Genomic DNA, 12,015 nt, shown 5'->3' with positions numbered 1-12,015 from the left:
GTTGTGAGAAAAGGTGAAGGTTGAGAGAAAGGGGGAAGGAGAAGACAAGTGTCACTCATCTCACCTTGACTGCGTTGTTGACTGAGGGAATCTAAGGATGGTTGAAGAAGATTTAGGCATGATAGGACAAGTGGACTCAAGTCCTTCCTAAGATGTAGGGGTGTTGGAGAGAATATAAGAGATGGTTATGAAATATGTGTACATACACAATATTCATTAAATTTGGAAGTTGAAGATAAATGATGAATTAATATTTAAGAAATATTAATTTCCTTAGCCACATGTTTGATGAGTTGGCAAAGGGAAGATGAAGTGGAGATGGAAGGTGAGTTGGAAAAGGGATTTAAATAATGTAGAGATTATTTAATATTTGAGACTATAGGATAGGAGAATTGTTGGCATTATGTGAATCGACATGAAGACATAATGATATTGTATGTTGTCATTGATGTCAATATGAGACATTGGTGTGAACCGACACATGTGATAGGTGAAAAGAGAGAGGAACCGGCATATGTATGAACCGGTTTATATGCCAAAGTAAAGCGGTATATTTGTTCAAGGTGAACCGACATGTAGTTATAGGAACCGGCACATGGAAGCATTGTATGACTACCGTTTGGTAGGTAGCTTCCACTTCAGGATTTCTGGTTGGAGTACCTCAAGTCTGTGTGACTCAATCGGTGATCTTTATGTGATGAGTTGGCAGTATAATGGAGGACAGATTGTGTTGCCATGTAAGCTCTGTGCGCGTGAAGGATCTTGCATGAAGAAGACTATTCCTATCTACCTCGAGAATGAGCAAAGTCTGTCAAACGGTGATAACGCGTGATGGGTTATCAGCCACCATGAAATCGGTGGATAATGGACAATGGAGAATGTCTTGAGATCGATTCAAGATTGTTGCATTTAATGCAGTATGATTCAACGGTCAGGATCGAACCGCTTGAATTTCTTAACCTAACAGGTTTAGGGTTTAGGGTTTTTGCTACTGACCTGTATGTTTCCTATAAGGTCGATGTCGTGTTTCTTTCTAAGGTTGTTGGCAAAAGTTGTGTGTGTGTATCCTAGGGAAGTGATATGTGATTCTTGCTAGACCAAAAGAGAGAAGAGATACCTACAAAGTGAATGTGCAGAAGGTGAAGAGGAGCCAAAATGGATCTGCATTAGCATTGAGTGCTGTAACCAGATCATTGTAATTCCTGTTGATCTCTAACCATTTCAACAGTTGTAAAATCCCCTAACAGGGTAGCCTTAACTGACTTGTTGCAAAATCCCCTAACAGGGTGGTCTTAACAGGCTTGATTCAAATCCCTTAACTGGGTAACTTGAGGTTAATGAGTTCTGAGAAGCTATAGAGCTCTAGAGATCCTTTAGCTATTGAGTTCTTGAAATCCTCTAACAAGGTGACCCTACCAGGTTTAACCCTTAACCAGGTATTATTGCTATCCCTTAACCGGGCGATCCCTAATAGGATCGGTTCCTAGCAGAACCTATTGTAATGTCTTTAACCGGACAAGGCTCCTAACAGAGCGGACTTCAAAAGAGTTCAAAAGCAACTTGTGGGTATTCATCCCCACCGTGGTTTTTCCCAGTTGGGTTTCCATGTGAAAAATATGTGTGTCATGTGTGATGCTTTTGTCTTGTGATGCTTTGTTATTACCTGTTGAGCACATGATGGTTTTGTGTTTTATGCTTGTCTATAAAACATGCTAAACCAACTATTATGAAGATTAGATAATAGTTTACCTGCTCATGCATGAGGGTGTAATGCTATTGTAGTATTGAGCTAAGAGGAAAGCTTAGTGAGTGATCGGTTTATGATTGTTTTAGTAGTTCTGGGTCTTACCGGTTGCACTCTGCTTCAGCTAACATCACTGCTTGTGGTCATTTGAAGTATTTGCTGTCCAACCGGTTTTGGACTGATTCACCACCCCCTCTCAGTACCAGTTTGGTACTATTGGTTCATCATTGAGTTATCAATTGGTATTAGAGCACCTCTATGTCCTCTGTGTTGTAAGCTTAACCGCTTGAGGAAAAGATCCTAGTCAAATGATGAAGAGGGAAGGTCCAAATTTTAATAGGGAAAACTTTGGTATATGGAAAGACAGGATGAAGATATTCATCAAAAGCATGGGTGTTCAACATTGGAGTTATGTTGAAAATGTATATGTTGTTCCTACCGGTACTCTCACCGATGACCAAAAGACAGAGATACAAGAAAATGGGCAAGTCATGGAAGCCCTCATCAGTAGTTTATCTGACATTGAATTTATTGATGTTCAGGACAAGGCAAATCGCAAAGAGGTATGGGATGCTCTTGAAAATATCTATGGTGGTGATGAGCATGTAAAACAGGCTAAGGAAGAAAGACTAAGAGGGAAGTTTGAAGACATGCGGATGGTTGAAGGAGAGACCATTCAACAGTATGGAATAAGAATCAAAATGGTTGTTGGAGAAATCAAGAGTGTAGGTGGCAAAATAGAAGATTCCACTGTGGTAAGTAAAGTCCTGAGATCCCTGTTGCCGGTCTATGCAATAAGGGTCACTGCTATTCAGGAGCTGAGATCAATAGACAAGTCTAAGGTGTCCTTGGACTCCATCATAGCCAAGTTGACAACCTATGAACTGAATAGTTTTGATGGCAGTGTTCAAAAGATAGAATCAACATTTAGAGCCTCTGCTATACCATCCAGAAAAGGAAAAGAGGCTAGCACTAGTGGGGAACCTAATCAGAACAAAGAAATGAATGATGAAGAGTTTCTGATGGAATTTGAAGCTCTTCTTGCCAGGAAATTTCCAAAAGGAACTAGTAAATACAAAGGTAAGCTCCCTTTGAAATGTTTTTCCTATAACCGGATAGGACATATTGCTATGAACTATCCTAATAGCGACAACAAGGATAAACCAGAAAGGTTCAGGAAATTCAAAGGAGGAAACCGGAGAAACTGTTTTGTAGTAGTTGATGAAGGTGTCACAGATGAGGAATCAGAAGATGAAGAGAATGAAGACATTGTGTTTGTTGCTGTAAAGGAAGATGTGCCAGACAAGAAGGCCCTTGTCTCCCGGTTTGATAATTCCAATGAGTGGATCATTGACAGTGGCTATTCTCATCATATGACAGGTGACCGAAGCAAGTTTCTATCTTTGGAGGAGTATGATGGTGGTGTGGTTCGCTTTGGCAATGATGCACCTTGCATGGTCAAAGGTAGAGGGTCCATCTCTCTGAATGGAAAGAGCAGTGCTGACAATGTGTATTGGGTTGATGGTCTCAGACACAACCTTCTAAGTGTTGCCTAGCTAAATGATAGTGGCCTCACTCTGCAATTCAAGAATGGAGTTTGCAGAATCAAAGGAAAAGATGGTAAATTGGTGGCCATCAACATGCAGACCAAAGGTAACCTATTTCATCTGAATGCAAATATAAGTACATGTCTTATGGCTAAGCTTGATGATAGCTGGATATGGCATAGGAGACTCTGCCATGTAAACTTTGATAACATTGTAAAGGCTAGTAAGATCAAGGCAGTCAGAGGGTTGCCGGTGCTAAACAAACCGGATAATATCTTGTGTAGAGAATGTCAATTGGGGAAAATGTCTTCCTCAACTTTTAAAGGTAAATCTTTCACTACTGACAACTTGCTTGATCTTGTACATACTGAATTGTGTGGTCCTATGAAAACTAGAAGTGTGCAGGGTGATAGGTACTTCATGATCCTCACTGATGACTGCTCAAGAATGATGTGGGTCACATTATTGAAAGACAAGTCTGAAGCTTTTAGGAAATTCAAAGCTTTCAGAGCATTAGTGGAGAAGGAAAGCGGTAAAAGGATCAAATGTCTCAGAACTGATCAAGGAGGGGAATTCACTTCTAGTGAATTCAACAAGTATTGTGAAGAATTTGGCATCAAGAGACAGCTGTCTGCCCCCTGGACTCCACAGCAGAATGGCCTAGCAGAGAGGAATAACCGGACTGTGGTTGAAGCAGCTAGAACCATGTTGATTCAAGGAGAGGTAGCTCACACCTTTTGGAGAGAAGTGGTGAGCACTGCAGTCTACACTATGAACCGGGTACTCATCAAAAAGGGTAAGGACAAAACTCCTTATGAGTATTGGACCAGTAAGACACCTGTGGTTAGCTACTTTAAGGTATTTGGTAGCAAATGTTACATCAAGAGGAGTGAACATCAGGGCAAATTTGAAGCTAAATGTGATGAGGGAATATTTCTAGGATATTCCACCAAGAGTAAAGCCTTCAAGTGCTACAACAATAGGACTCAGAGAATTATGGAAAGCATCAATGTAAGAGTTGATGAATCCTCTGAGAAGACTGAGGAAACCGACAGTGAGCAAGTTGTAAATGAACCAGTTGCAACCTTCTGGGAACCGGTTGTTAGCCAACCAAGTACCAGTAATAGTGTCCCTGAACCGGTGAATGCTGATACTGATGAAGATGAGGATGAAGAAGAAAAGCAAGAAGAACCAGTTAAGACCATTCCTCGGTATGTCAAGTTGAATCATGATCCTAAGCAGATCATAGGTGATAAGGATGCAGGAATCCTTACAAGAAGAAAGATCAGAGAAAACTCATGTATGATCTTTGAATTTGAGCCTAAATCATTCAAAGAGGCTCGTAAAGATGAAGACTGGATCAAGGCAATGGAAGAGGAACTTGATCGGATAGAGAAAAATGGTACATGGTCCTTGGTACCTAGACTTGAGCATAAAAATGTCATTGGCACCAAATGGGTGTTTAGAAATAAGTTGAATGAGGATGGCACAGTGATTAGGAATAAAGCCAGATTGGTATGAAAAGGATATACTCAAGAAGAAGGAGAAGACTATGGAGAAAACTTTGCTCCTGTAGCCAGATTGGAAGGAGTTCGTATGCTTCTTGCATATGCAGCTTTTAAAAGGTTCAAAGTATATCAAATGGATGTAAAATCTACATTCCTAAATGTTGTACTTGAAGAGGAGGTGTATATTGAGCAACCAGATGGGTTTGCCCTATCTGAAGATAGTGACATGGTATGTAGGCTACATAAAGCATTATATGGTCTAAAGCAAGCACCTAGGGCATGGTATGAGCGCCTACATTCCCATCTTGTGAAGATTGGATTTGAGAGAACAAGTGAAGATAACAATATCTACTTGAAGTCTGAAGGAGATCAGATCCCGATCTGTAAAATTTTTGTTGATGACATCATCTTTAGTGGAGATGACAAGATGAGTCATGAGTTTGCTGATGAGATGAAGAAAGAGTTTGAGATGTCACTCATAAGGGAGATTAAGTTCTTCATTGGACTGCAGATCCAGTAGATGGAAGATGGAATCTTTATCACTCAGTCCAAATATGTCAAAGAGGTACTGAAAACCTTTGGCATGGAAGATAGCAAACCGGTTGGTACACCGATGGTGACCGGTTGCAAATTGACAAAAGAGGATGATTCCACACTGGTTGATGAGAAGGAATACCGATCAATGATTGGTAAGTTGCATTATGTAGTGCATAGCAGACTGGATGTTGCACATGCAGTTGGCATTACTGCAAGGTTCTAGAAAAGTCCAAGAGAATCCCACTTGGTTGCAGTCAAGCGGATTCTTAGGTATCTGAAGGGAACAGTTGACTATGGATTGTGGTACCCATACAACAATGATTTCAATCTGAAAGTGTTCATAGATGCTGATTGGGTAGGTAATGTGGATGACCAGAAAAGCACAACCGGTGGTGCATTCTTTATCGGTGGTAGACTGGTCTCATGGATGAGTAAAAAGAAGAGTTGTATCTCTCAGTCTACAGCGAAAGCGGAGTATGTTGCAGCTTTCATGAACTACACTCAGACAATTTGGATGAAGCATGTACTGGAAGGCTTCAAGATCCCTATATCTGAACTGGTAAGTATATTCTGTGATAAGACAAGTGCTATCAATATATCAAAGAATCCGGTTTTACATTCTAGAACCAAGCATTTTGAGCTTAAGTATCATTTCTTGAGGGAAAAGGTTCAGAATAAAGAGATTGCACTAGAGCATGTGTCTAGTAAGGAGCAGTTAGCAGACATGTTCACCAAGCCTCTCCCAAAGACAACATTTGTGCATTTGAGAGGTGAATTAGGGGTATTGCCCCTTCAGGATGTGAACTAAAACTAATTGTTCCACATCAGTCAGGTACTAGAAAGACAAATTTTTGGTTGATTGATGTGTTGAAGGATGCTACTCCTCAGGGGGAGCAACATGATGAAACAGAGATGCTTGTACCTCCACTTTGGCATTGTTGTCAAAGGGGGAGAAGGAGTGAAGCGAAAAGATAACTGCAGCAAATGGGAGAAGATGTGAAGCAGAGAAGATATCTTTGTATATTGCCATCAATGCCAAAGGGGGAGATTGTTGGCATTATGTGAACTGCCATGAAGACATAATGATATTGTATGTTGTCATTGATGTCAATATGAGACATTGGTGTGAACCGGCACATGTGATAGGTGAAAAGAGAGAGGAACCAACATATGTAGGAACCGGTTTATATGCCAAAGTAAAGCGGTATATTTGTTCAAGGTGAACCGACATGTAGTTATAGGAATCGACACATGGAAGCATTGTATGACTACCGTTTGGTAGGTAGCTTCCACTTCAGGATTTCTGGTTGGAGTACCTCAAGTCTATGTGACTCAATCGGTGATCTTCGTGTGATGAGTTGGCAGTATAATGGAGGATAGATCATGTTGCCACGTAAGCTCTGTGCGCTTGAAGGATCTTGCATGAAGAAGACTATTCCTATCTACCTCAGGAATGAGCGAAGTCTATCAAACGGTGATAAAGCGTGATGGGTTATCAGCCGCCATGAAATCGGTGGATAATGGATGATGGAGAATGTCTTGAGATCGATTCAAGATTGTTGCATTTAATGCAGTATGATTCAACGGTCAGGATCAAACCACTTGAATTGCTTAACCTAATAGGTTTAGGGTTTAGGGTTTTTACTACCAACCTGTATGTTTCCTATAAGGTCGATGTTGTGTTTCTTTCTAAGGTTGTTGGCAAAAGTTGTGTGTGTGTATCCTAGGGAAGTGATACGTGATTCTTGCCAGACCAAAGGAGAGAAGAGATACCTGCAAAGTGAATGTGCAGAAGGTGAAGAGGAGCCAAAACGGATCTGCATTAGCATTGAGTGCTGTAACCAGATCATTGTAATTCTTGTTGATCTCTAACCACTTCAACAGTTGTAAAATCCCCTAACAGGGTAGCCTTAACTGGCTTGTTGCAAAATCCCCTAACATGGTGGTCTTAACAGGCTTGATTCAAATCCCTTAACCGGGTAACTTGAGGTTAATGAGTCTTCAGAAGCTATAGAGCTCTGGAGATCCTTTAGCTATTGAGTTCTTGAAATCCTCTAACAAGGTGACCCTACCGGGTATTATTGCTATCCCTTAACCGGGTGATCCCTAACAGGATCAGTTCCTAGCAGAACCTATTGTAATGTCTTTAACTGGACAAGGCTCCTAACAAAGAAGACTTCAAAAGAGTTCAAAAGCAACTTGTGGGTATTCATCCCCACCGTGGTTTTTCCCATTTGGGTCATGTGTGATGCTTCTGTCTTGTGATGCTTTGTTATTACCTGTTGAGCACATGATGGTTCTGTGTTTTATGCCTGTCAATAAAACATGTTGAACCAACTGTTGTGAAGATCAGATAATAGTTTACCTGTTCATGCATGAGGGTGTAATGGTATTGTAGTATTGAGCTAAGAGGAAAGCTTAGCGAGTGACCAGTTTATGATTGTTTTAGCAGTTCTGGGTCTTACCGGTTGCACTCTGCTTCAGCTAACATCACTGCTTGTGGTCATTTGAAGTATTTGCTGTCCAACTGGTTTTGGACTATATTTTTGTTTGTACTGATTCACCCCCCCTCTCAGTACCAATTTGGTACTATTGGTTCATCATTGAGTTATCAAGAATAACTATTAAATATTAGATATTTAATTGTTTGGAGAAGATAATTAAATATTAGATATTTAATTAACTTGGTTAGAGGAATAATTAAAAATTTGATATTTAATTAATTAGAAGAATATGATAAATGAATTAATTAATAAAATATTAATTAATAGAAAGACACAAAAATGAATTAAATAAATTAATCTTTTCAAATTAACTATTTAATAGAAGAATAAACATTAAATAAATATATAATATTTATTTAATCACTCATAGCCAATTTTATGTGTATACACATACAATTCAGGAACCATCGAAATACCAATTAAACCAAGTGCTTCCTCATTTTGAGCTTTCCATCTGTCTTGGTCGGCTTGAGGAGCAGTTGAAGTAGGCTCGAAGGTTTTATCAGTAGCAACATCCAAAAGGTGTTTGAAACAAAAATTAAACGAGATATGCGTTTTCCATGAATGATAATTTGAACTATTTAATTTGATTTCTGGAATTAAAGTAGACATGATAGCAAAATAATGGTTAGTAAAAAAAAACTCCTTTGATTAAAAATGAAAAATAACTTCCTTGATTCAAATAACCAAATTTGATTTAAAAATATTATTTATGAAAAAATATTATTTTAAAATCCTTAATAATAAGTTTTAATTATTTTAAAAACAACTTTAATTTTAGTTAAACAAACTTTATATTAAAAAACTTTAAATATTATTAATAAAACAATTTTATATTAAAAACTTTATATATATACTTAAACAAAATATAAACTTTTGAAAACTTTTATATATATATTAAAAGTTTATTTAAAAATAATTTATAAATATTTTAAATGATTTATATATTAAAAAACTTAAAACTTTTTTTATACTTTATATAACCTAATTAAAAAAGTTTATAAGAGACTTTTTAAAAGAAACGTTTTAAATCTTTATAAATTTAAAAGCTAAACTTTTACGTTTTAGTTTAATTTGAACGAGTAAAGCCTGCATGAAGCAGGTATAAACTGTTATATAGAGTAAGAAACGTATGAATTAGAAGAATTTCTGCAAGGAAACCGTTAATGAATATGAATATTATTGGAAAAAAAATGTTATAAACTTAGATTGCAAATAAGTTTAATCAACCTCTAGAAACTTATAAGAGAGAAAGCAGTTTGAAAACAAAGAGGAATAAGAAATTCCTTGAACCAGGTCACAACAACCAAACTAGACTAGAATGTAGTAGAAGGCAGACAAAACATGGTTGGTGAATGTTAGAATAATATCAGATGTGTCTGCCAGCAATGAATACGATGCAAATAAATGAATACAAAATCAAAGAAGAAGAGGAAACATAATGAAATAACAATATGATACCCTGCAAAAAATGTTAGAAAATTTGACTCAGTGTAATGTAACTTGGTGCGGCTATATGAGTAGCGGTTGCTTGCAAAAGATAGAAAAAAAAGTGTTGGACTCAGAGTGAAGGCGTTACACGATACAAAGGGCATATACAAATTTGAGTAGAGGTTGAGGTGCTATCAACACAGAGATATAAACACAGAGGTTGAAGTCACTGAGGTAAATACTAAATATATTACAGAGATAAATCAAATATTGAAATTTAATGTAAATATAAAGGAGATGATACACATAGATTAAATGAAGTAACAATATGAACTTTTCTTATCAAAACCCTGCAAGAAGTGGAGTGTTAGAACTTGCAAACAAATCAAAAAATGTTTTCACAGCAAACCTTCCAAAACAAGTTATATAAAATGGGTTTGGCTGCAAGCCTTCCAGAACCAAAACTCAAACTAGAATGAAGACTTTGGCGGCAAGCCTTCCAAAGCTTTAAAAAAAGAAATTTTTTAAACTAGAATCTAAATGGATTAATCCTACATGCAAACTTGTTAACAAGATTGAAAAAAAAAATTAAACTGAAATCAAAACCTGCACAACCAAATGTTAAAGAACTAATTTCTTCTCTTCTCTCAAAGAGTGCCTCCAAGAAAGGTGATCTCCAAAATGAGCAATGGAAACCGTCATCAACTTCCACTTAAACAAGCATTAGAAACCTGCTTCGATACCATGAAAGGAAATATAAGAGCAAGAAAATGAAAAGAAATCCAAGTAAGTATGTTGATTGAAGTAATGTTACCAAAGTAGAGAGCAACTTGAGAGAAATCACCCAAAACTTGAAGAGGAGACACAAGAGCTTTTGAAAGGGGAAAAGCAAAGAAAAACTCCTTATGTATTATGAATGAAGGCAAAGCCTCTAGAGAGAGAGAGAGAGAGAGAGAGAGAGAGAGAGAGAGAGAGAGAGAGAGAGAGAGAGAGAGAGAGAGAGAGAGAGAAGCTCATTACAATGATATCCAAAGTGAAGAATGAGAGGAGAAGCATCTCTTAAATAGAGATGAGAAGAGGAGATACAAAGTAACTCCCAAATCTATGAATGCCACCATTCATAATATGTGTGTGCAATGTGTCAACATCCTCTTAAGGAGGATAAACTAATATTCCTTAATAAAGGAAAATAAAAGAAATGACTTGTCCTCACACATGTACTAGAGGACAAATTACATGTAGGGATTCCAAAGGAATATCCCAAACTAAATACAAATAAACCTACTACTTCACAGAGATATCTTGTTATCCAAATTGATGAGTGAGGCTACTACTTAGGGGAGTAGTCAGTGTGTGGTTCACTTGTTTAGATTTGTGTGTTTATCTAAGGGGGAGAGACTATCTTGTAGTGTGAGAGAATAATGCTTTGTATGATCCTTTTGCATTGATGTCAAAGGGGGAGAGAAGCATGTGAAAAACTGCTATATCCTGTGTTGATCTTAGGGGGAGATTTTTGTGAGTTATGAGGAGATTGTTGTGATTTTTGGTTGTTGATTTCTTTCTTTGCATTGATTTTTTTTCACATTCATATTTTGTCATCAATGCCAAAGGGGGAGATTGTTGGATATTGTTGAGAAGCTTGTTGGAATGATGTGTTGTCATTGATGTCAACATATTCTTCTATGTATTCTAATGTTGCAGTCAAATTAAATAAGTTGGTTTGGCCAATGTGTTGTAGTTGAGTTGTTGTGGTTTAATGGGTTTAGAGATACTTATCTATAGTTGATTCAAAAAAAGTTTCAGTGGTCTGCATGATGATTTGATCGAGTTATGAGGTCCAAAATTATGGTTGGTTGTTTAGTTGTTTGTATTGTTCAGTGTTCTGGTTTGTGCTCTGCATTGCTTTGGAATTTCATTATCTTGGTTTGAAAATTTGGCAGAGTGTTTGGGACGTTCATATGTGTCCTCAATTCAGATGGTTCATGATTTGGAAGTCCACAAGTGAATAATTCAGTTTGACAGTTAGTTCAACATGTGTTCTTGAGGTTCAATATATTGATGATGGAGATTCTAGAAAGTAGTGTTGTTTCGATTGTTGCTGTGGTGATTCACATTGCTTGTGGATGTTTCTAGACCAGTTCCTATCTGTGTTGATGCCCTGCATTGATCATTGTGTGCGTCATTGATCATTTTCTTGATCTGGTGGTGTTCTTCATGTTATGCGACATTCTTAGTGATTGTAGCATGTTGTAGATGTTCGAGGTGTAATTCTTGGCAGTATTTCTTGCATGCGGTGTTGGTTTAGGTCCAATCTATGTCTTAGTTGACATTGTTTTGGTCAACATATATTGTTGTAGCATATGAGGTTATATTCTTATTATTTGTGTTGAGGGTTGAGCTGACCTGTTGGCAACAATGCAACAAACTGAGAGGGGGGGTGAATCAGTTTGCACAAAAACTTACTGCAACTTAAACCACAAATTAGATCTAATAATTAACAGTTAAAGATTGAAACAACACCACATCAATAACACACATAACACCAATATTTTTTTACGTGGAAAAGCCGGTTAAGGGAAAAACCACGGTGGGAACCTACCCACAATGAGATAATACCCTGTTAGGAGTAATATTATAATGGGAAATACACACGCATTTAGGCACAGTGCCTAGAGCACATTGCTTAAATAAGAAACCCAGAAAGGCTACAACCCTTAGGGAAGGCTCGTTGCCTTACGGGAAGT

Source organism: Cryptomeria japonica, chromosome 5 (genome assembly GCF_030272615.1).
Source record: "Cryptomeria japonica chromosome 5, Sugi_1.0, whole genome shotgun sequence".
NCBI classification, from domain to species: Eukaryota; Viridiplantae; Streptophyta; class Pinopsida; order Cupressales; family Cupressaceae; genus Cryptomeria; species Cryptomeria japonica.
This window is presented reverse-complemented; position numbering follows the sequence as displayed.